The sequence below is a fragment of the Echiichthys vipera genome (genome assembly GCF_963691815.1).
Source record: "Echiichthys vipera genome assembly, chromosome: 14".
Classification (NCBI taxonomy): Eukaryota; Metazoa; Chordata; class Actinopteri; order Perciformes; family Trachinidae; genus Echiichthys; species Echiichthys vipera.
The window spans coordinates 1749138-1774885 of NC_139839.1; the positions used below are offsets into that span (position 1 = coordinate 1749138).

At 41.1% G+C, this 25748-nt stretch overlaps 1 protein-coding gene across 1 annotated transcript in view; it reads right to left on the minus strand.

Annotated features, from left to right (window-relative positions):
• ncam1a (neural cell adhesion molecule 1a) overlaps nucleotides 1–25748 on the minus strand; it is a 263654-nt gene that overhangs the window by 237591 nt on the left and 315 nt on the right. The window lies entirely within an intron of this gene.

Below are 25748 nucleotides of genomic sequence, written 5' to 3' on the forward strand. Positions count from 1 at the left end.
CAGATTCCTTATTAGGCTTAGGTTTAAATCTGAACACTGCTAAAGAGGCGTGTTTGCTTTTCGCTGTGACACCAAGATACTCCACCATGTCGCTTGTAAGTGAAATCTGACTCCTGCTATTCTGTACTGCTACTGCTGCTGTATTGAACTAAAACTCTCCAAGGCAAGCTCTGAATCAAAAAGAGGATTGTTTACATCATGGTATGAGCTGTGGACAACACAGGGGTACATGGCCTGGTTTGTTGACCCGACCAACAGCCTAAATATACCAACAGCGCATTCTGCACTGAATCTGCAGTGGAATTGAACTCATGGCACTAAAAATGACATATTCACACCCCTTTACCTCCACTGCGACTGCTGTTGTACGGTGCGGAGCAAACATTTTCAGTTGTGTATTCTGGGGATTTTGTGCTATACAATAAGAAAAAAAGGAAATCTAATTGAATATGTTCGACCACTGTGTAACACAGGAAACACCAACTACCACAGCAAGCCTAGAACTCATATTGATGCTTTTCATTTCAGTAGCAGTGGGAAATTAATTTCTTCTTAAATTGGAAAATGTTTGACTAGCTCGCAGACCATTTCTCTGTTTGTTGTGGATGGTCTTCAAAGAAAGACTTCATTTCCTTCCAAACCTTTTGACGTACATACATGCTGAACATACAGGTACAAATTTAATTAGAAAAGTACCATTTGCAGCACAACATCCTGTAGTTTCACTGTTCAATGACTTTCTAGCTTCAATTTCTCTCATCTGTCCTCGACACCACAGAAACATGTTTACTCCAACCATTGTTAATAAATATCCTCCTGCAACATTTTGACACCTTGAAAGTACAATGTGGGTAAATACAATCCAAATCAATATAAAGTACTCCATTGAATGAAACTGGGGTTGAGGTATTTGACTAGCTCGCAGCTCTGTGGTAGTTTTTAGCTCCTTTTAACTAATTATGTTGGGTTTAAGGCACATTTAATGTATAATTGTGTCTGTTAAGCTCTAAACAAAGCACCAAACACAGTCAGTGACTGGCTGGTTGAGAAAGGCAACAATGTAGAAGCTACAGAGATCTATTGTTCTCAAGGGTTCGATATCAAATGAATGGTAACATTGCTGTGTCTGCTGATTGTGTACAAAGGCAACGTTAGTCATAAACACTTTACAAGGCCATTATATGTTAGATTGTTTTGTTTTTTCTAGTCCCTAGTGACCAAACTTCGATTTATGTGGCTTAAGAATACACGATATATGGAATATGTACATTGTGTGTGCTACTTTGTTTGCAGTGTTTTCAATCCCCTTGGCTGTCACCATCACCTTTGGGCCCCCTTTGAATCTGCCAGGCTGAGTTATTGTCTCAGGGGAAGCCAAGCAGAAGACATGGCTGCCCCAACCCCTTAGAGCCCCGCCTTCCCACACACAAACAATGAAGCCCCACCTCCTCAGCACCACTCCAGGGATCCCCGTTATTTCATCCTGTCTGCTGAGAGACTTCTGGGATCACATCACATATAGGTCTGGCGCCTTGCCTCCTTCCACCACCGACAGTCATGGGGGGGGGGGGGGGGGGGGGGGGGGGGGGGTTGAGGGATGCCACGCCCTTACTCAGCACGGCTCAGCACGGCTCGGCAGAACTCAGCGTGGCTCCACTTTCAGCACACTCTCATTATTTATGACATTTTCTCCCCAATTATTTATTCATCATAATTATATTATATTCCAGACGTAGTCCAGACACTGTCACATCTGTGGTGTCTCTGGAGCCCAGCAGGTCCTGTAGGAGTCAGCCCCGCCCACTCCATCAGTCCCCTGCCCCCCTCCATTTCTGTTATTCCACATCTCTAATTGGGTTTTGTTTATGGGTTCTGTGATCACTGGCGACAGCATGATCAGTGCTGTTGCCTCCCTAAGTCTAATGGTGGGGAAACTTGTCTATTTATCTGCCGCTTGCTTCACTTTCACTAATCACTGTCATCTTGAAAACAATGGATTCGTTCATGTCATATGAGCATCTGTATTATTATAATGTGTGTGTGATACTGATGCCGTATCAAAGCAATGTTATCTCTTTCATTGTTCAAGATTATTCATTCCTGTAACCAACATTAGAAATACAAGCTTGGGATATAAGGTGTCTCTACTGTTAGTCTTGCTTAGTGGGCTGAATCGTCAAGGGTTAGGGTTACAGTTGTTCACCGATGCCATCTTTTAAGATCAACTAATCAATAATTTCCATGGATCAAATGGCTAAAAGGTTGCTCATGGCAACGCAAAGAGAATTCAGCCACATATTCAGCTCTCCTCACCATAATAGAGTTGTTAGTGTCTTTTAATTTATTACTTTAGTTTCATGGCCCTAGAATCTCTTCTCGTCTCCAGCTTCTTTCACCAAAATAAAAGCTCTGATAAACCTTCAAATACATACAAAACCTGCTCATGAGTTGTTGGAAGAAAGAGAACCATAGTGACAATAAATATTGGACTTACATTCATCAGCTGTCCAGAAGTGCAACCCTAATGAATGTTGCTCCGTGTCTGCCGGATGCATAAAAGGGCAGTTGTCTCCTGCCATTGGAACTGTAACATCTTGACAGGGTGATATATGTCAGATGGCGTATCAATTAATGCAGTTTGAAGCCTTTAGTGTAACCCTTACAGTATTAATCTAATTTTAAAAAAGCCCACTGGACTCCATGCAGATTTTCAGCAATAGTTTTACTCACATTCAAACAGTTCACACTCAGACCTGCCCACAAAAAAACGTCTGCCTCTGTTGACAGAGATTGTAATTGAAGAGAAGGAAGAGTGCTGGTCATTTACTCGGCCCACCAACATTTTCACAGCTGGTCCAGAGATTCAAACCTCTTAGCAAACGCTTTTTGAAATCAAAAGCATCAATTTGGACCAAACACAACCCCCATGTCAAAAATAGTACAGGTGAAAGAGCTGGATCCTTGATAGTAGTTAATCTAGCTCTCTTGACAAAACTGGTGACAAGCAGAACATGAGTTGTCTCAGAGGCGAAGTGAAATCCAGGAGATCCCCTGAGAGCCTTCAGAAATATAACTAGTGTGGAAGGATCCTGAGAGCCAATGAAAAGTGTGTTCTTCTTGGTCAGTTTTCAGATGCATAGCACCAAATGCAAGAGGATACTCTGTGCAGACATATTTCAGTAGTTAACAAAAAAAAAACCTTCACATGGTGAACTACTTTGAACATCACAACATACCGTACATTTAACTTGGTGGACATTATTGAAGCTGACCTGAAAAATAGTCTGATATCGCAACAATGGTTTGACTATCAAAACCATCACGCTTTATCTGTTAATCACCTATAATTAAAATGTCTGAGTGCTATTGCAATGCAAGCAATCACTCCCATGGATATTTATTCTCCAATTATGGTCACAAACTGATAAACTGAACCATAACGTACCTACAGGGGGTTAATAGCTTTTTGATCGATACCAATTACCAGTTGCTGAGATTGTTGCCTCTAATCTTAATCGGCCATATATTATACTGTCAGAAATAGATTTTTATGTGATCAGTCTCAGACTTGCAAAATAGTTTCAATATAAAACAGATTTGCAACCTATAACTTTGTATAGGTCCTTTCCTCACTGTGGGATATCAATTGTCATACATGCTTGTGAGGGTTTGCCCGCGTTCCTTCAGTCCTGATGCTCATCATCACGGACGACTCTTATAAGGTGATTAGGCTGCCGATAAATCTGTAGTGACATGTGCTTGTTAAGACACAGTCAGCCTTTGCTGAGGGCATCTATATGTCACGTCCGTCTTGGTGAAGCTTTTGTTCATGGCTATCAGACATACGCTGTGACAAGCTAAGAACTAAGAGTTTTCAAGCCAAGCTGTAATCTAGCTCTAAACTTTGTGAAGTCTGCAAAGGAACCAAGTTTCATTATGTAATAAAAAAAAAATATGTGTCTGCTGCAGTTTATGTATTCCTCATTAAATTAATCTCTCCCAAAGACATTTTTGCCTCATAAAAAATGATGATGACATTCTTTTGGGTATTTATTTTTTGGGGCTCTTTAACTATGAAAACCTCGGCTTGAGAAATTACTTCATAGCTGGCTGGATGAAAAAAGAACAATAGAAAACAAATTTCTCCCCAGTCTAATATAAGTTTCTAAGCAGCTCCGTTCAGACAATGGTGAAACACCGACAGCAGCATGTAGCATTCAGAAAAAGTCTAGAAGATAAAACCCCTTTTGCAAATTTAGGTGGCATAATGGGGTCTTGAACTCGCCTTTGATGAAAATTCATAACCTCAGGCCAAAAACAAAGCACAAATGTCAGGTAGCTTTCTTAAGAAGGCCTTTTTTCTGGACATCAACTGGAATGTAGGCTACAGCATCTGAAGACTGCATCAAATCCAACCGAGAATGCTCCAAACATAGACAAAGAACCCTCTAGACCCGTGGTGAGCCAGAGGACAGTGATTAATGAGGCCACACCGGTGGAGAGTGGCTCAGTTATACTCCACCTCCACTCTTGTCTCTGCCTCAGCAGTAAGAGTGTCAACAAGTAACTTATGACTGTCAAGATGTCCTCTTATACATTCCCTCAAAACATCACAGTCCTTATCGCCTCTAATGCTACATTCACATGGTGAATAGAAGAAAACTAGATGTTAATTATTCTTAATAGGAAATTAGCATTTAGCATTTACGTCTACCGATGCTGCAGTTAAGTGCATAAATCACAGAACCACAATATGATTACGCTGATAGTAAATAAAACATAATAGTAAATTATCTTTCAGCCAAAATTATGCATAATGTAGTAAACTGAATTAGCCACCAATGTATTGCTTCATGTTTGTTGTTTCATATTCAACCGTTAATGTTTGAACAGTGTTGATATAATGACATACCCAAATCAGGGCTGAAACTATTCCTCGAGTCACTCGATCATAAAACATCATCGAAACAGCCTTTGAATGGATGCAGCATTTGATCCAAACTGTATATAGAGTGCTGTGTTTCACACGGAGGATGAGAAAGGTAGCGGTAATGAGCTAAAAATTTGTAACCGCCGTAAAACAAGATGGAGAAAAAGAAGAAGAGGAAGCACACTTACGTGGTGGACGCACGGAAAAATGCAAAATGCAAAATGGAGCAAGAGAGAGTAAGCAACGAAGGGAAGAGCAGAAACTGTCAGAAACGACAGAAACGATCAAATGTTTGGATCATTCAAGCTCTACTTAAGGAAAAATCTGTCCAGTGCGTGCATTGTTAAGTTGAATTAGCGTATCATGATACCACTATATCAAGGCTTTAGCATTTCCACCGCAAGCCCCCAGTTTATGCATCCACTGCCCGGTGCACACCAGACACATGGTATGTAACGCATGTAATGCTAACGTTGGCATAAACTATTAATTGATGTGATTGTTAGTTTAGGGGTATGTCTGCTTGAATAAATGTGTTAATTATGGCTAAATGCATTGGCTAGTTAGCCATGTAAATCAGTGTGGGGGCAAGTGTGTTTACTTACGATGCTACTATACTAAAATACTAGTAATTACTAAAATTACTTAAATAATCATGACCTGGAAGTACACAGTCACATATGGGTCACCGTTTCACAGCGTTAAATAGAATCTCATATTTTGGAAGATATCATTCGTATCTGTTTCCTTCATATTTCGTAAGATACCATATTAACCTGTTGATAACAATACATCGAACTATTTACATTTTGTTGAAAATTAAATGAAGTATTGAAAAAGAACACACACACTGTTTTTATTGTGTGAATGCATTTGTAATGAGTGAACTTCCATTTCTAACAAAGTACCATGCCAACCACTTTGGTTTTGCACAGAGCAGAAATCCCATGATGCCATCCAACACTGCTTTCTTTTTTTAGTCCCCAGTGTGAGTGAGACATAAAACTGTCATCCATTCAGAGTCACTTGTCTGCTCTTGTGTCCAACGATATTTTAGCCAGCGCCTCCCTTTTCTGGATGAAAAAAAAATAGACTGCGGGAATCTTACAAAGTTCTTTCCCTCCACTCTGTTGGTCAGAGAATCCCTCGAGCCACTGATCGAACTGCAATCTCCCTGTTCAAACACAGCTGCATCAATGGGCTTTTATCACACCGCATCCCCCCTGGATACAAAGATATGCACAGCTGCTGCTCTGTTGCCCAGAAACTGAATGTCATTTCAGGAATACCCCCCATTCCACAAACAGGATAGTGTTACAGGAAGAACTGCAAACAGCCCAAGCCTCCAAACTTCATTTTCCCACTTCAGTCCCAGCACTCTATAGTGCTCCCGTACATCCATTTTCTGGGGCCCGTCTCACTAATGAGAGTTCAGATGTCACTGAAATTGGGAAGATGGGTTGAAAAAAATCACATAATTGCATCTTCCCTAAAAGGAGGACCTCGCAGTTATTCCGTTTTTGGTATCATTTTCCCACTGGAGACTGACCTAAACCTCGGTTCAATCAATGCATACTGAGTTATGAGCTCTGTGATTTAAAATCACGTTACTGGATGAATTTCATTTAGTCTGAGTGTCTTACCAAGCATCCTGCTAACAAATCTTTTATCGTCAATCTGAAGGTGAAAAGCACTCGAGAATAGGCATCTCCAGGTTGTTTGTTTAGCAGAGTGGCCTTTTGTTCTTTTCTGGCCTTCAATTTGAAAAATGTCTTATTCACATCTATTTTATTTGATTTCGATTTGTTCAAACATATCCTTATTGGGTTACCAAGACACAATACGTATTCAATCAGTAAGGATACATTTCACCAATTTTTAGAACACCATGCTTTAACCAAGAGGTAGGGGAGGGAGGATTCTTGTCCTTCCAATGAAGTAAAATACGCCTGCGCACTGCCAAAGATGCGGAAGTGATAGTATTGCTTTCCCTGTTGGTGAAGTGTGTGAATTCTTCAGGCACACCAACGATGGAGGTTAAAGGACTCCAAAGTTCCAGTTTATTGAGAGCATTTGAAAAAGTATTGTAAAAAGAGGACCATAGTGAGATTAATCTCGGACAGGAAAAAAACATGTGTGTATGACTGGCTGATGACAGTGAGCAGCTGTGACATGTATCACTTGTGTTAAAAAAGTTTTTTAGATTTAGCTTTGGAAAAACGTCCCCCGTGCAGGACCTATTGTCAGACTGGCACAAGATGAGGTGGAGTTAACTCTTTCAAGGGCCCTTTGCCACCATTCATCTGAAGGTACGACCAAGCTCCTTTTCCCATGAACTCGGGATTATAATGACGAAACGATTGATTTCACCACAATTGAAATACATCCACGGACCGCAGGAAGAGATAGACTTACATGGATGAGAGTACGAGGTGGTTTATGGGGGAAGTTGGGGAAATTACAACTAACAAAATCTCTGGCTCGGAAATATCAAAATAAATGAGCTTGTGAACATCTATTTTATTTGTTTTTAAAATAGATGTAAATGGTCTAAGGTAAAATACAACTTCAGCTCGGTAACTTTAGTAGTTTGATCAGTGTTTCATGAAACTAAACACTTTTCCTTAACACCAAACCTCATTTCCTCAACCCCACGCTCTATTAGTTGTCCCTTTGTGCAATTTAGCCTTGTTTGGTACAGGGTAAATCCAGACAGGAAGACAGCAGTTATAAAAAAAAAAAGAGTCGACCAAAGTGGTATGTTTGAATCACATGCACTACTCCTCTTTCTTCTGCCACTGCAGTGCTAAGAGACTACCACTCTTAGTCCTTCAAAGTAGTTGCAAATGTTATAAATGAATGCAGGAGGGTTGCTGGGGGTTTCTCTTATTAACCTGACAGGTATTTTACATTCTGTACAGTCTGAGGCTTTCCTGCAAGAGGGAGTTGGCATTTAAGGCCCTCCAGAGGCACTAAAGCCATTGGTCTGGTAAGAAGAGCCATATCCGTGAATGAACTAATTAAGCTCCTCAATGTCCTCGACAAAATGGTGCCCTGAGATTGTTCTCTGCAATAGCAGTAATGAGAAAGAGAGAGACTGAAAAGTAAAAACATGGGAGAAAAAGATTGGGGGGATGGGGTTAGGTTCCTAGACCTCATCCTCAAATGCATAAGGAGTGTGTACTGTTCAGAGAAGAAAGAATAGCAGGGAGGCAGTATTTTAAGTCTGTTCCTGTCCCTGGCGACTGGACCTGTTAAATTTCTGAATGCAAGGTCCATATTTTTTCCTTGGGTGCAGCAAGGCTCATTAAAGTCCATAAACAATGCGAGATATCCTCTCTAATGAGCAAATGCTTCTGTAAAAAAGGGCTCTGTCCTTGGGAAGCTGGCCATGGCAGCTAACACTGTATCCAAACCCAGTCTCATGAACCTCAGCACTAACAACCAGGCCATTCTCACCGGGCTCATTTGTGTCCTCAATCTCCTCGTTTTCATTGTTCCCTCATTTTCTATACTCTACTTCCCATGGAAATTATCGTTCACTTTACCTCCTAAAAAGGAGTGCAGAGTCAGTTCAGCAAGACTCTGCCCTGTGAGAATGACACAGTGATTAATGAAGATGTGAGAATTCCCTCTCTTACGCTCCTTTAGGGTTGCTTCCAAGGAAGTGGGAGTCAAAAAAGTCCCGGGAGGTCCCGGGCACAGGGTGGCTAACTAAGTGATCTGCTTAGCCTGCTCCAAAGAGCAGTGGAGTTGAATGTAACGGCACAGTCAAAAACAACAGTGGGCTTTCACTGTGTTAGAAGACCTCAACAGAGTTTACTTTCTTTTAGATGTAGATAAAATATATTTCAGGGGAAAGCATGGTGGAAAATGGGGGCAGTGTGTGGCATTTTGAGTTGCTCTTTCTAGCTGACAGTGGGTCAGACACTGATAAGTGATCCACCTATGGCTCGCTAGTCACAGTGATTCTGAATAATGATAGCAGCAACTGTGAGATAAATCATCATTATTCCAGAAACAAAATAATACTGTAACAATGTCCACAAACGAGTGTACAGATAAGCTATGAATCCAATACTGGTGTTATTCAAAGAAAAGTTTGATATTTATCTGAAGAGGATGATTACATGAAACTAATGCAAAGGTTAGATACAAGAGGAGATAAGTTTAAAGCCCTCAGCCCTGAGGCCACAAAGTTTACTTGGCCAATATTATGAAAGTGTCATAAAATATCTTAGAGTCTTTGCCATTAGGGCTACTACAGTTGTAGAAGTCTTTAGTGTACCATCGGAGGAAAGGCCCAAAGTGTCTCTTAAACAATGGACTCGTGAAATTTCATGACAATTGGTTTATTAGATAATACAAGCTTAAGTGAATGAATCTTTAGACAAAGCTCAGTTTATTATGCATACGAATAAACTGTAAATGTGTTGTTTTGTCAGATTACACATTTTTACCTAATGTGGGTGTGGGTCTCCAGAAACTCATCCTTTGACTTCAGACAAAACAAAAAACATCACCATCTTTAAAAAACAGTTTTTGCTTTCATCATGGCGAGATGAAGAGTATTTTTCGAGGCTAGCTCTTTGTCAGAGCTGTGTAATAACTCAGTGAACACAGTTATTGCACTGCTTAAACAAAGTCGTCAATCATGATGTCTACCAACTTGGCCAAGATACAAACCCATTAAAAATCCACTGGCCACTTAATATCAGCATGATGGCAACTTAGGGGAGCACATACTATCTGAATATGTTACTAGTAAAACAGTGAAGCTATGCCTTTGTTAGCAATATTCTAGTTATGTCATGTTCGGTTTCCTGCTTCGCTCTTCATGCTATAGGGACATTGTACTTTACACACATACACGACTAACAAACGCTGTGTATGTTATGTGCAGATTGTCTAAAGATGAGTGTTTTGAATGTTCTATGGCAATGTTTTTTGAATAATCTATTCCTCCAATATCAGCACAAAGATCAGGATCATAAGACAGGACCTGGATTCTACATAAAGGATGCACTCGTTTCTGCATTGTCATTGTTCTTTGGCATTTGCCATGAATGGAATTTTGGAGACTAATCCAAAACCTAATTTCAGGGCACACTAGGATAAGTTTAAAGTGAATTTTCGGCGTAAGGAAAATTTGGTCATCAAATAAGCCATCCAGACAATTTTATTTTGTGTATGAACAATTAACCGAGATATCCCGTAAAGTCGCTAACAGCCGGCAGTGGCTAACAATAATTAGCTTGGGGCAGCACGGTAAAGGCATTAAAATGGCTTTTATAACCACTAATACTGATCAAAATAACACCGAACCTCTGCAGTGGCATGAGAATAGTCCCTACACAGAAAACAAAGCACCAATGGGCTCCTTCCTTTTGGATTACATTCAGTAATCGACTTGAATGGACTTTACTATAAGAGGAGCTGGTACCAGGGCCAGTTGGTAAGTCTTTCAAAACACACTTTAAATAAACTCTGGGTTCACTAACTACTTTGTTGGCGCATTATTTTCTTTGTAGGGACTCTTCTCATGCTACTGCAGAGGTTTGGTGTTATTTTGATTAGTATTAGTGGTTAAAAAAAAAGCCGTTTTTATGCCTTCAACGCGCTGCCCCAAGCTAATTAGTGGTAGCGGACAGCCGGACACCGTTTTCAGCAACTCTCCGGGATTTCTCAATGGCTTATTTGATGTCCGGAATTTAACTTTAATTTACTCTGTAGTACTGTATGAATATGTGACAGTATTTTCTTTAAATTGGTGGGTATTACAATGCCAGTGAAGTATCTGATTACACTGTCCAACAATCTTTGGCATTGTATGGTATGTACTAAGAGTACACAGAAGCGAGTAACATCCTGAGACACTGTCTAAATGTCCTATTTGTCATGCATCATGTAACATGTCAAATGAACAGGCATAAACACACCTTTATTCTGTCTTGCAACACATTGATATTTATTTCTAGAAAACAAGTGGAATTCTTCCTTCGCACTGGCAGATGGTTTTGCTTTTCTCCTGAATAAGTTCTGTGGAATGTGAAACGTGGCTTCCTAAGGTGAATGTGTTTTATGATGTGATATTGGAACTGCTCTAGACTTTATATGCAATATAGACTGTTGATGCACAGATTATGCGTGGTGTTATTAAGGTGAGAGTGCCACTGAGGCGTGCCAAGCACATTACAAGTGTTTGAGTCGGAGCCTTTGGGTGGCACAGTCTCTGAGGCTCTGAGGCTTGGATAACAAGGCTGAGCCTGAGAGTCTTGGTGTTGAATCGTCTGAGCTTTACCCATCTGGCTCCCTCCACTGCAGGCCAGTATCGCTCATATGCAGCATGACACACATCCTTTCTCCCTGCATTGTAAACATATTTAATCCTTCAGGTGTCGAGAGTGAGCACCGATCTTCATTTGACATTTACCTCCCAGTCAGTCATAAAAGATACATAGCAGTGGAATAAAACTAGTGAAACAGCCTTATTAAAAGTCTGAAGGATGATATCATCGCATCAAACATTTTAATCTTGTGACTCAAATATAACTGGCCTAATGATCGTTAAGGCTTCATAAAATATAGGTGAGCATTAAAGCACAAAAACACCCTTTTAAAATATTCGTTGGTCAGTCCCTATCATTTTGGTATGAGGAAAATTAGACTATGCTCTGGTCATGTACCTTGGTGGTGGGTGATAGTTGGTGCTGCTGGCATTAAATTCAAAATTCAAAAGACTTCAGAGAGCTTAGTTGGGAGTTTATTGATCGGTTAAGCTTTTCAAAAGAGTGAATTCTTGCTCAAAATTCAATCATACCATAAGGCAACAGGTGAAGGCTGCAGATTGGCAGTATTTCTAATTCCCGAACTCATGTGCCAAGGATTTTGCATTTCAATTTTGAGCATATTACAATAAATCATGAACCACAAACAATGCATTCTGCCAAATAATATGGAGGGATAGCAACTGTGCCAAGACTGCCAAAAAACTAAGAACATTTCTTTATCACCTGTCAACATTCATGTATCATCAACGGAACCGATTTTGTCCTCTAACCAGGGCTAAAAGTCACATGGTATCCATTTTTGTGTGGAGGCATCATTTCTGAACCGTCAATAGAGCAAAATAATTACACAGCTACAGAAGTTTGCAGTTACGGCGTCTTATTAAAGCAGCCGAGCAGCGCATTATGCAGAAAGGCCTTGCAGATGAAATGAGACAGCTGTCATTCAGGAGAGCGGCTATTCATTCGGGAGACATAATCAGGCCACGACACAAGCTAAAATTTTGCTCCTTTTACAGCAATCAGTCTACCAGCAGAACGTCAGAGCCTCGTCTTATTTTTAGACACCGAGGAGGAGAAACAAAAAAAAAAAACACGCTTCACATGGGCTTATCATTCAAAGCGAAAATCTCTTTTCATGACATCTGAGCTTTCATTAAACGCATGTGAATGCATTTAATTTAGTAACAAGAACAGTTAAGAAAAAATTGAAGAAAAGGAACTCTAAGCGGTGTCCTAGATCGGCAGCGTGAAGGCAGGCCAGCATCTATAGCACGTAGAAGGACAACTGAATAATGTGGAAGTCATACTGAACAAGTACCACAATCCTTCTCAAGTGAAATCACAGAATAGAGGCCTAAAAATAATCTATCCATGTCTAACACTATTACGGGTCTCAGTGAGCTTTATTACATGAATTGGGGCTCCAGCGACAGAAAAGGAAACAATGAATCCAGAGGTTGAAGTACCCCGCCATCCCAGTGGTTCCTACTTGACAACACTTTGTATTGTGCCCCGCCTGCCTCCCCATCCTCCACCCCTCCTCCCGCCTGCCTCCCACCACCTTTGTCTGCCTCCCACCACCTTTGTCTGCGTCCCCAGCTCCCAGTGAGTCACTCTCAGGGCTTTTATTCAGGAGCGGCTCTTTGACAATGCCGTAAGTGTGAAAGCCTAATAAATTACAGACCACTCCTGATTTCATCAAATGCAGCAGCCTGACCATGAGCGAATAATGTTAAAGACCCCCAGAGCGGTTTGTGTACGGTCAATTTGCAGTTATTGTCTTCAAATTTTGAGATGGGATTGGTTGTGCTTTCATTTTAAAATGGAAAAAAAACACTTAAATGAGAGATTACATATCCTTTTTAATGTATTGCGTTTGTATTTCACATGCATTTACAGGGTCAAATACTGTCAAAAGAGAAAAAACATTCAGCACGCATACGGTTAGAGGCCACAGAGGGTCATGTGGAGAAAATTTTAGGATAGAAACACAAGCGCACAGTTTGAGGGACATTATGAAGTCATACTCCGGCAATGTAAGACTAACAATCACTATTGAAAGTCTTATCATTCCCTTTAATACTGTACCTATTTACTATACGCTTCTCCAAATATAATTTTTGCGTGCACAACATTGGCACAATCTGCACACAAATGAGAAAATGAATAATTAATCTGTAATGGCACGCATTGTAAAGCAATCCTGTTCGTTTAGTTTATCAATCCCTTCAAACAGATCTCTACGTCAATATTTTTTTCTACCATATAACACACAAGAGACTGTCAATACACTGTGGATTACATTTTAATAGAGTGTCTTTATGAATTCTGACAATCTCGTGCAGAATTGGTCGCAATTTTTACATTAGGAAGATTTTTAATTTGTATTTCCTACGATGTAATTTAAAAAAGGTTCAAAATATTATATACACAATATAATTTTTTATCTTTGTTTAGAGATTTGCAAACATTTCCCACCACAGTGTTTGATGCATACTTATTGAATTACTAAAGACCAATAAAATACATTCTTCAAATCACAATGTCGTCCAATTTAGATCAGGGACTCATCTTCCATGTGATGCCAGCTTCAAGTCCTTTTCAATACGCGATTACATCGACAGACAGGTTTGATGCCCGGCCCTGCAGGGGTTAAATGTATTCAAGCTCACTTTGTTTTAGTCATGGCAACAGCCACTCCCTCTTAGCACCTAGATGGTGTTACCCTGCAACCACCTGCTACCAACCCAACATAAAAACACCATCTATTTCCATCAGTCTGACCTCATCGGTGTTCTGGTTTTATGCAGCTCCCATATTAGATTGGAGGCAGGATTTTAGCAGTTAACTCGATGATATCTGACACATCGGTTTGATCAAATGGTCCACAGAGTCTGTGCTGCATCCGCTGTCAAATCAACAGCTCTTAGATGTGTCTGCGTTTCCTCTTGTTACCATAGCATTACCTCACAGCAATATGCACGGAGAGAACTGTCAAAACACACACACACACACACACACACACACGGTGTTATTGTGAAGACTGCACTTTTGCCTTCTTTACACAGCAACAAGAAACCAAAGTGTGTCATCTCTGAAGTCATTTAGCCGTTTCCTCATTTCAGAAAAGAATTGTTTGGAATCAACAGACCATTACCTAGAAATACAAACCCCATATTCTTTTATTTGACCACAAATTAAAACATTTCACAGTATTTAATGTTTTTTTTCTTTCCAGCTGGATTCACTGCTTCGTCTCGAGCCTGTCGTTTCTGCACACACAGCTATTTGAATGCACAGCAAGGCTGCTTAAAAAGAACACCACAACAAGTCTTGAATAAGAATTGTGATCTCAGCTTCCACATTACTTATAGTGGCCACATTTTTATCAGGCTTAAACCTAGAGAGGACCTAAAATATCTTTTTAGAGACTATGCAGTTTGGCCAAACAGTTTGATTTTGCGCCACCTGAGCCTGTGAACAGTATGCAGGGAAATAAGTCATTTTGGACTTTTGCTGGCATGGTCTGAAAACACCACAGAGATACCTGCCTCGAGAATGTGCTCACTGACAATTGTGCCAATTTAGTAGGGTAAACAAGTCCACAGAATACTGCATGTACTGCAAATCTCACCTTGTTCCCATCTCCCAGAAGGCACACTTCTTTTTCTTTTTTGTTCTTCACACAAAGGCTGAGGCGGAGTGGCACCTGAGAGAGTCAGCCAATGACAGAGTCCCTGGGATGTGCTCACTGCCATTGCTTGGCATTACATCATAATGGTGAGTCACTCCTTGGGATTAAGAGTCCGTAAGACACATGCTCAAACACACAATGGCTTTGCCACAGCTCAGCAAAGGTAATGTGAGACAATGATTTCAGATTGCAGGAAACACAGGACGCCTGGTCCATTGTTGTGCTAATAATGTGAATCAAAAAAATCCTGTTTATAACTGAGGCAAGAATAATCTTCTCTGATCTCAGCAGTTAAATTCTGTCAGACAACTTTAGCTCAGGTAAACTATGTAAGTTCCAAGACATCCCAGGAAGTGATACTGAGGCTGCTGAGTTTGTGGAGAGCCAAACAAACAGTACTGTACAGTATGTGCGAACACTGTGGGAGGCCACCAACACATATATAAATATTAGTGGTTTATTTATATAAGTATTATAATCATTCTACACTAATTTTATCCTAAGAATAATGTTGCTACAGTATGAAATTAAATGCAAACAAATGCACACTATGTGGGTTTCTCCTGTGCTAGTGGGCATTATCCCAGCTTTGCGATACACATTGGCTGCAGTCCATTTGGCAAAGTTCTCATAACGGCAAGGACGGGTAAAGACTTAATAGAGTGCTCAAGCCTAACCGATGGGTTGGCTAATACTACCTCATCACAGATGTATTGTGTATATATATATTTGGGACACAGTGTTAAAAACTGTAAAAATAACTAGAACAGGTTAATATCGGGTAAGTCAACAATATAATTGTGTTAAGCAACTATCTGATAGGGTATCAGACCACACTAACATTTTATGAAAACCTTCAGGTGTTGGGAAAAACAGTAGTACAGAAAGTCATATCCATTAAATCCAGATTCAGTGATGCCAAAGCACCGATTTATGCCTCCCAGTCTTTGCTGTGTGCCATGCCAGTTGGCCTTCACCTAGTTTTTTGTTTACTTCCTGCACATGCCATCTATTCAGGTTTGGATAAGCAGCATGTGCTGAATTTAAATGTGCATTCAACATGGACTAGCACTATGTCATTTGGGCTGTGGAGTGCACTTCTCTTTATCCCCCATCTAATGTGAGCAGAATGAATACAAAGACCAAACAAAGGCTAACATTAAAAAAGAGTCCAGGCTAATGGAGATATTGGCATGAAGAAACAGGCTCCGCTGGAAAACAATAAGATGCTCAAGTAAAATGAAAGGCATTGAAAGAGGGATGCAAACATGATGGAGTGTGTGGATTAAACATCACTGCATGCATCTTAAATGTGCAACAATTATCCCCGCAGACAACAGGTGTACAAGGAAATGAGCTGCCTCTCCGGGTGGTTTAAAAAAGCAGGGTTTTAGAGTAGAAAATCCTCCTCCTGCAAGACAAATAAAGCAGGTGTGATATCAGCTTGGCTGCTGAAATCCTGGAGTCTTACACTTTTACTTCAATGAGTCCCGAAGCTGCAGCACTACTGAAGTAGCCGAAAAATGATAAAGGACTGGCACTCTGTTAGTCTAAGAACTATCAAAATCTAAAGCTGGGGTTACAATTGCACTATGCAGCAAGTCAGTGTAACTGATGCACACCAAGGACAGATAAAGTCCAAATAAAGTCACATATTAAGTCTACAGGGGGTGAGTGGCTGGTGAAGGTATATTTTCCATCCAGTCTCATATCAAACACCGCTAGCAAAAGTTGCAATATTACCCACATCTGGCAGTATTACCCACATCTGGCAATATTACCAAGAGTCACATCTCTACTCCTTTTTCAGATAACCATGGGGTAAGCAGTAACTTGTACAGTGCAAAGGAATTAAGTATATCTCATTGGTCAGAACTGGACATAATGATATTAGCAGCCTAAACACCTGTAGACAGCAGTCGACAGTGTTCACTGTGGAGTTGGTGTGAGTAAGTCCAGGCTATCATTGTAGACACACCTTGTCATGGTCAAAGTGCTTGTCAAGAGGGAATCTGGGACATGGTGGTAGCAAAAGCAAAAGTCAGGGGATCAAAAGAATCATTGACTTTTCATATCATCGGCCATCTGTATGGCATAACCCCTGAATAACACACTGGGCATGCAATACAGATAGAAATATTAATGCTACATTCTCAAGGATGTAGCAAAGCAGGAGGTAGATTTAATAAAAACATGTTTTTTCTAGAGAGGTGACCCTGGGAAATAGGGCAATATGTGAAGATGCTGCCTGTGTGAACGCTCACATTGGAAACAATGGGTGTTTTGATGCATGTAACATGCAGCTGGTATGTGGTGCCCTTTAGTCTTGTTATAGAACATTGCCTGCAAATTTAAACAGTCTGTCATACAAAACTGTAAGACTTAAGCCACGTATCAGCTTACTTTTGCAGCCGACCGACACACTATGCTTAAGTGTTAAAGCGTCAGCATAAAAAATCTAACGGAGACACATGGTTGATATATGGTATTTTCTCATCACTCAAGGAGACAATCGAGCAAAACCCCTCGATGTTCTGCACTTGCACAAGACATATTTCTAGTAATCCATCACTAGGAATGCAAATCATTCTGTGCAGCCGTGCATATGTGTGATCCCCGATAAAGGTTACTGCATCTAAAGAGATTTTTTTGCAAACTCTTCCAATGAGGACCACATCTATAATGCATTATGGGGGCATTTATAGTGAATTATAATGCTCCATGATTACACTTCTGATGAACTATATAAACAGTCACAAAACATAAAATGTTATGACTGCATGGACTTTAAAAGTATACTAGGAACTAATTACAGCTGATTGTTGATGTGTGTAGGTGAGTATAGGTAGTCATAATGTATCATAATCCAACTAGTCAAGTCTAGTTTTTAAATAGTCAAGAGCAAAACAATTCTAATCTAATCTTCTAAGAAGGGATCGACCGATATTGATTTTTTTAGGGCTCATACCAATACAGATTTTTTTTCCCCTTGTCCGAAGCCGATGACCGAAATGGACGATTTTCTTGAACCGATATTTGGAGCCAATAATACTTTTGCTCCCTCACTTTACATCATAAAAATTACATGATGATGATAACAAATGTTAGGAGTCTCAATTTTTAATAAAGGAACATTTATTCGTCTCCAGCAACACGGAGCTGCCTGTGGACGCCTGTCTGTAACTAATGCCAGGAAGAAACTATCAGCAAATGCAGCAGCCTGCATCAGCCGATACGATACACCAAGAACGTAAATATCGGTTGATATCATAGGCCGGCCGATCTATCGGTCTATCACTACTTCTAAGATTTCTAAATCGCTTCATTACCACAAAAAAAAAACGATATAAAGAAACTATTTTTCCTTCTTACCGTGCGCACTTCCGTAGAACACACTTGCAGCAAACTACCATCTAGTCAGTAACTGCCAGCCCGCCCGTCATTGAAGGCAAGTGTTTGGACACCCTTTGGATTTCACAACCTCCAGGAGAAAATGGGGCAGGACATGACTCATTCAATATGCAAGGTTTGCAAAATGAAAGTCAAGTACTTCGGCAACACTATGAACAACCACTGCGGTCAAGTGAGCCGTCATTCGCTCCGTAGTCAAACCAGCCGCCCTTATATGAATCAAATCGTGACCACAAGAATCGGAACCGAATCGAATTGTGAGACACCCGAAGTTTCCCACCTCTAATTATCAGCCACATCCATAATGTTTTACGACTCTTGATCTGGTACATCGAAAAGCATTGGATGTGTTTATGAGTGTAGTCATAAAACATTATGAATGCATTATGATTCACTATGAATACCCTCTTAATGCAGGACAGATGTGGTCTTCATAGAAATATATTTGAGGCATAGTGTTCACTAAAGAAATGTGAAAACTGGGGTCTATCAACACCAGACAACTCAGAATCGTATTTGACTTTCACAGACATAAATACAAATACCATCTACTCACCCGCACCAGTCCTAGGGCAAGTAAGTCAAGAATAGTGAAACGCTATAAATGACACTGGGCCCCATGCTAAAATAAAGAAAAGTGGAGCATCAATATAAACAGTTTCTACTTCAGATAAAACCGGTGCTTGTAGTTCTCAAGGCAATTCAAGGAGGACAGGGACATCACGCTGGGATTCCAGTGTGCAGTAAAGTAGTCCATGGTCACCTTGGGCATCCTCGTCCGACTTAGCAGCCTCACTAATATAAAGCTCAGGAAAAAGAAAATGCAATGCTGTGTGCCAAAGCAGCACAGATCAGCGCTGGTGTAGAGAACCTGGTGAAGTAACTCCACTGAAGGAGCTGGGTGTCACAGCAAGCAACTGTCCATACACCGTAGTCCATATTCTCCATGAGAAGCATGGAGCTTCAGCAGCTTCAGAGACTTCTAAAGAAGAAGTCCCAGAGATGTTTTACCTGGCTGAATGTGATCTTGGTGCACATTCGCTTCAAGTAAACTTTTTTGGTGAGTCGATTGGAAGCCGAAACCAGTTCAACCTGCTGAGGCACCTAGGAGGCACGTCTTTAGAGACGTTCATTTTACAGGAGGACAAAATAACGTGTCTGAAAACATGAACCAGCAATGGGACAGAAAGTGTGACAGCTGCTGTACCAACTCTATAATATGGAGCCAAGTCAGAAGAAACATGGAAGATAAACAGGAACTTTTATGTACAAAGACTTCCCTGAAAAAAATCGGAGAATTTCAACATATTTCTATACCGAAGAAGTCTGCGTAGCAGGTACAAAAAAGTATTCTGCGCCCCGCGTACGTACACTGCGTGTCCGTTCCCCACGGATTTGTGCATTTGTGTGGTAAAACAGTCATTTGGAAGATTTATGTTTGATAAATCCCAATAACAGACACATGAATGAGACAAAATAGGAGCATTCTTTTGTCCCTCTCATCGGGGGAATGATATGCACATCTAGGATGGGAGGATAATCATTTTTATTGCTTATTAAGAAGAAAAAAAAGACACTCACAGTAAGTTAATCGTGGTGAATTTCCATCATCGCATGATCGTAAATAACCTCAAAAGTGACTTGACTGACAAATTGACTGCAGTTTACCATAATAATTTTTCCTCCAACTGAAACATTAATGTGGCCACAGGCTATAAGTTACAGCTGCATGTTCAATGAACATCACTGTGTATTTATCAACCACAAACACATCGGAAATAATGACTATTTTAATTATACAAATTTATTTGGCAATCCAAATAAAATCTCCTGCGACCCAGTCTTTGGGAATGACTGATGTAGGCCACCAATACATTACATCAAAAAGCTATATGCAACATGACATTGCGGAGGCACCTTATGGAAAAGGCTTTGTAGTTGTTACCTGATAGATCCCACTGAAAATGACACAGTTTTCGGTTTTATTTGCATAATGTAAACCAATCAAAGAGTGCGTCGGTTAGCAGTTTTGAGGCTACGTACACACTGAATATACTGTACTGAGTTTTGCAAAGAAACTCATTCAAGGTTTTGAGTGCTGTGGGGGGGTGGGGGACAGCCCCTTTCTGCAAAACAAGCCCATCTCCTTCTGTTTTTTTTTTCATTTTCCCCCACATTCAATTCTTTACGGGACGCCCGCATTGCTCCCACAATGCAAATCACTCATGGCCTCTATTCATGCCCTGATTAATATGCAAAGACAGCCCATCCTCATCTAACAGTCAGGAGAGAGGAAATATAACAGTCAGCCGAGTCATTTTGAACTTCTGTTTGGAGACTGTAGCCCTTTTTTGATTCAGCACAAAGAAGCACTGTGAGATGACATGAGTTTATAGATAACGCATTAAAATCCACAGCTTTCTTTATCATTCTCAGTTTTTGACAATTTCCTTTTTTTACCTTTACCTGATGTTTTATGCACAGATCTGCAACACCCAGTAATGACACTATGACTAGTCTATATGCATAACTCTGTGCTCCTCTGTTCACTTTCATTGTAATCTAAGTATAAAACTGCAACAAAACAATTAAGATTTTAACCAAAAACATTAAAGTGCCAGACAAAACGACAGGAAGTAGAATAAAAAGCAGAAGCATATGGGAAAAGGGAGCAATGCATGTACAGGAGAACATGTGTCATCAGAACCAGAGTCAGAAATTAATAATCCCAGGGGGAAATTGTTTGTCATATCTGGAAAAACTGCTAACGTTGCTCTTTCTGAGGCTACTTACTTCTTGTATACTAAGTCTACAGTAGTCGGGGTAATATGCAGCACATGACTAAATATGAGTTGAGTCCAAAGGGGGTACGGCTGTAATCTGAGCAGCGCCTACGCTGATGAGAATTTGATCAACATAAGCTGTAATAAATTGGTACAAAGTGTGTTCACATCACTTTGAATGCAGCATGGATCTCGTTGCTACTTCAGAGCAAATTTCTGAAGCTCCAGAATCTCGTTTTATTCAGAGAGCAGACTAAAAAACGCCTTATAATTTGCCCTTGTTCGGCTGCTTTTTCCAGTTCCCCTAAGTCAAAAATAGCCTGTATTATTTTCATAGTGGCTTTGAACTCGCCACAGCAGTTAAAGCCCCATATGTTAGTCATTTAGGAATTGTGTATTTTTCTCTCCGTCTGAATGTGGAGTTAAACCAGTTTCTGCTTTTTTTAAGGAGTTCGGCTCTGTGCCTGATGCACGAAAACATTGTTTTACTGTAGATGGTTTACCGTGCATCTAATCGATCATTAAAAGGTGCTGTATGCGAAATTATGAAGAAAGAGTTGCCTGCACTGTTCTCGCCGGCCTTCCCCCAACCCGTCAAATACAGAAGTGTTGGGACGGCCTTCTACATCTGATATCGTCGTACAAGTCATTCACATGCCGGCCTGGCTATCAAAACAAACAGAGAAACTCAGATTACAACAGACACAGAGGAAGAAGGACTTCATTCTCTGCTCAGGATGCCATTACTCCACCACACACCACATCTTTATATAGCAGATATTTGTTTGCTGCTATATTAATGTTCTGGATATTAAAGTTGTACTCCACAAGAGTTGAGATACCTTGTTTCTAGCGGCCTCTTCGTGTCTTTCAGAGCCCTCCATCTTGTCACTGTCACTATATGTGTTGGCTAATTATTATTATATATATATATTTTTTGCTCTTTTGAAAACTTTATTGAAACACATTCACCTCTCTACTTCCAGTTTGTCCCCTACATGTTACCCTCTTAAATAGGCGCACACACACACACACACACACACACACACACACACACACACACACACACACGTTCCTATTACACTTCTGCCCTTACTACAAACCTGCCTCAGAGGTTAAGGTTCCTGATTTCTGATTACAAGTGAACGCAGCATCTGGGCCGACAGACCAAACACTGACAGCAGCGTCACTAACATGGTCGCTTTTTTACATCTAACCCGGGAATGTCTCCACAGACACACTCCGCAAAAAGGCAACAAGTGCTTTCATTAGTGGGTCACATGGTCAATCACCATTTATTTAACTCACTCTTTGATAGATAGTAACTTAAAATGCAATTAAATGGATAAAAATCTTACGGAGTACAACTTTAAGGTCAGCCCCTTCGAATGTACTTTACAGTTCCCTTCCCATTGTCTTGAGATTCAACAATCACATGGATCTGCTTTGCTCTTCAACTCTGTATTTGTGTGGAATAGCATGTGCACAGCAGCATTTGAAACACACATGGGGCCGCGTTGGTGGGAGACTTGTTTGGTAACCAATAAAATGAGGACCGAGTATAAGTTAGAAAGTCCAGTCTGAGCAATAGATGCATGGCTTTGAAAGTCTGCCACACACCAAAACCAAGAAGGATCTTACAACCATGGAAAGGTATCACATGAAAACATTTCTGTCCTCCATCTCGACATTTGGATCCACGTCTCAACGCCTAGCAACAACAAATCACAGTCAGATACATTATATTGAGACAATAGCAGACACCGAGTATCACCTGTCTGCAAACCATAACACGATAATATTACACCCCTCAAGGGTGACACTCTCCTTCTGACACTGGGGCGGCAGTAGCTCAGTCCATAGGTGACTCGGCTGGGAACCGGAGGGTCGCCGGTTGGAGTCCCTGTGTGAACCATGAATTGAGCGTGGACTGGTGGCTGGAGAGGTGCCAGTTCATCTCCTGGGCACTGCTGTTGAGCAGGGCATCGAACCCCCAACTGCTCGGGGCGCCGATCCATTGGCAGCCCCCTCGCTCTGACATCTCTCCATTAATTGCATGTATATAGGTCCTGTTTGTGCATATGTGTGTGTTTCGGGCCTGTGTGTGTGTGACATGTATAACAACAGAGTGAAAAAGTTGAATTTCCCTTGGGGGATTTATAAAAGTACTTCTTCTTCTTCTTCTCATTTTCCCTCCAGAATAGTTGCTCTTTTAGCTCGCAGACTGATGACCATGGGTATGGTAGATCACTCCAATAACACAAGGTCACAACTGGTAATACACAGCAGACTCAATCCATCTGGCTGCAGTCAGACCAAGACAAGAAAGGCCACCATCTGTGCCCCACTTAAATAATATTCTATTTAATCTGACAATTATTCAATCTCTTCTTTTCTTTTTTTTTATGGAAAGGTGGTGTGGCTCTCCATCCTAATGTTTGTGACCAGACCTGAAATTTAATTATCACTGGACTGGAACAGGAACTGGAAATCAATAAATGTAATTAAATTGCTCAGCCTTCAAACTGTGTGATACCGTCATTACCCTTTTAATATACCCCGGGCCTATCAAATAATATGATCAATTTCTTTGAATTCCTTCCCCTGTTGCAACAGAGCAGAGCTAAGGCACGGTTGTCTAATTATCTCCCTCTTGGTTCTTTTCACTTTCCCTCCCAAATGAGGTGCAGAGAATTGCAGGGGAGTCAGGACATTTCGGCAGGATCATGAATCATATGGAAAAAAAACACATCCCTTGTGTTCTCGGTACCACGCCGCCCTCTACGCAACCGACAACGACAGGTTGACACAGTGTTTGGGTGTGGGAAGTGAAAAGAAGATGTTTATTTAAAAGCAGTAAAACTATATAAGGCATGTGTTTAACTCGTGAGTACTACGGTGCATATTCTTCAGTTGGGTGTTAAGCAAAGGTTAGTAAATATGGTCGAGTCACAGATGTGCAAGTTAGGCCCATGTGACACATCAGGTCCCGATCAATATGACAACCAGACCAACAATACCGGCCAAGTTGAACTTATCACATAATATTCAATCGTTTGTCCACCAGAGGGTACTGACAAGTTTATTTTTAAACTCAAATGTGTCAAGCTCAGTGTATATATTGGCGCTGTGGGTCTGTCCATTCATCCATCCATTATATATAGTGATTTTCTTAGCTCTCAAATATCATATCAGCATATCAGGACTATAAAGCCTAAAATAGGAAATGGAGAAAGAAAGCTGCAGACTTGGAATACGGAGGAAGAACGGTGAAATCCAAACCTGATGTTAGACTGGTCATCATTTTATATTCTAACAGGGACAATGTCTAATATATAAAAAAAGATCATTAATAAAACTATTGTACTCTCTCCAAGGACCCCTGGGGTCTTCAAGCTTAGGTCACAAGCACACAGTTGCAGTCTATAGAAAGAGGGGGCAGACGCAGGGAGGGAAGGAGGATGGGGAAGGAGAAGCGGGAGAGGAGGGGGTTCAGGGGGGAAAGGGTCCCCCCACCCCTCCCGCCCTATATAACCATGGGAGCTCCGGGATTGGATTCTATTGTATACATTGAATGACTATTCAGTCGTCCTCAATGGATGACGAATTTCCTCCCGACCAACCAAATTAAAAAAAGAAAAAAACCTACGATCAAATCATCCTGGGCCTGTCGCCTGTGTCCACATCATTTTGCGCCTAAAAACGCACTGCGCTCTTAAGTTCAAAACTCCACTTTCCTATTTGTCGAGACGGAAAAAAACAAAAGGAGCGGAGGTTATGTCACACAAAGAGGGTCAGAGGCTGTGGACCCGCACAACCAGGCTGGCGTTCAACTCTGAAATCCCACATCGACACATCCGCGCACAATATTGTTTTCGTGCCAAATCCCATGACGAGCACGCTCGGGATGGTGGACGCGTCAAATTCATCCAACGGATACAGTTTAAGCGCGTGCTTATGAGGCACGAAATTCCTATTTGATCTTGATTTATATTTTTATTATAATTATTCAAATGTCCCCAAAGCTGTTTCCAGAGGGCTAAAACAAAGCATCCCCACTCAGACCGAGCGACGCTCCGGACACCGCATCCTCGGTGCGTCACGGCTGACCCAGCACAAGTGAGAAAAAGCCGAGGTGGACTTTTGAGAGCGTTTTACCGTAGAGTTAAGGCTGGCTGGTGTTTTTAAAGATGGAAAACGGGGGTTTACAAGCAGCCACGGAGTATCTGGTGGTATGAGCGGATCACAAAAGCGCCCCTGCATCAGCAGTCCTAATCTGAGCCAGCATCCACTAACCTTTACCCGCACAAATTAACCCACGACGAGCCTGACTCGCTTAAAAACGCAGCACGTGTGGGGTGATTTTTCCTCAAAATGAAGTAAACCTACAACGTGCCTTAACTCGGGATAAGCCAACCGGACCCGACACGGTCCTCTGTATTGCGCGGAGATTTTCAAAATGCACCGAGGCAAGCAGCTCCTGACTCACAACTAGGGGGTAGAATAAACTGGATCAAACGCGTCCCGGTTGATATTTCACGCTTTACTCGACTTAGAGGAAGATTTCACACAGTCTTGGCGAAACTTTTGGTCTAATTGCGGTGATCTGTGCGGAGCACCGGCTCCAACCTAACGCCACT